Consider the following 1,135-nt stretch of genomic DNA (forward strand, 5'->3'; position numbering starts at 1 on the left):
CTGACATTCGCGATCAAATCTTTGATAATTTGGCTATCTTTCTCAGGGGAAGCTGAGTTACAAATTTGCCCTTATTTTGTTCTAACTTGTGTCTTTTTCTCTGTAGTTCTTTCTCTTTTTTTTTTTTTTTTTGGTTTTGTTTCTGCATTGTTGTTACAGTTTCTTTTTTCAATACGTAAAGCATGAAGACTAGCCTCGAATCGCCAATGTCTGTGAGTGCTAAGAAACCCTGCAAAAGACCAGAGCAAAGGCGCCCTCTACATGAGCATTCAGCCCTTTAAGACAAAATAGCGATAGGTTTATTTCGCACAGGGGATCCATGGATTTTGATGTGGCTCGATATCTGCTCACCGAGAAGGAAAATGATAATAATGGCGTTTATACAACGCCCTCCAAGGAATCTTATAAGAGGGAGATTGCAGCAAGTTTATTGCAGGATGGAGATATTGCCTCCAAAAAATACAGGATTCTAAGCTTTACCAGCAAAGCTCCTGCTCCTCCTGAGGATTTTCAGTCCCTCTATTATGAAAATGTGGTTGTTGATAATGTGCCAAAATCCAGTAAATCACGTTGTTATATTCCTCAGTCTGCGGAGCGAACTTTGGATGCCCCTGAGCTTGTGGATGATTATTACTTGAATATCTTGGACTGGAGTGCCAATAACGTTTTATCGATAGCCCTCAGCAATACGGTGTATTTATGGGATGCCTCCAAGAGCACAACTTCTGAGCTCCTCACAGTCGATGATGATGTTGGTCCAATAACCAGTGTTAAATGGGCACCTGATGGAAGACATATTGGTGTTGGCTTGACTAATTTTGTTGTACAGCTATGGGATTCTGCATCTAACAGACAGCTAAGAGCCTTGAAAGGTCACCATACACAATTTTTGGGTAGAATGTAGTAGGTATTTAACAAAACTAGTCATGCATGCATGGGCCCATGGGTATCAAGGGTTCAACTAAGCTTTGATACAAGGTGTAGAGACCAACCCTATTTTTTTTTCTAAAATAAACTAAAAATACAACCATGAGAAAATAGCATTGGGAACTCAAAATTTATTAAGCACTATATAAAACATCCTTGAATTTCACTTCATTGAACATATCATCTAATTTACATATTATTAACTAAA

General features: G+C 38.6%; 1 pseudogene; it reads left to right on the plus strand.

The window, feature by feature from the left end:
* Positions 1 to 319: 319 nt before the first annotated feature.
* LOC149258151 (cell division cycle 20.2, cofactor of APC complex pseudogene) lies at positions 320 to 904 on the plus strand (annotated as a pseudogene).
* The last annotated feature ends 231 nt before the right edge of the window (positions 905 to 1,135 follow it).

The sequence above is a fragment of the Pinus tabuliformis genome, chromosome 6, assembly GCF_031772625.1.
Source record: "Pinus tabuliformis cultivar Carrire ecotype Pingquan chromosome 6, CPIR1, whole genome shotgun sequence".
In the NCBI taxonomy this organism is placed as follows: domain Eukaryota; kingdom Viridiplantae; phylum Streptophyta; class Pinopsida; order Pinales; family Pinaceae; genus Pinus; species Pinus tabuliformis.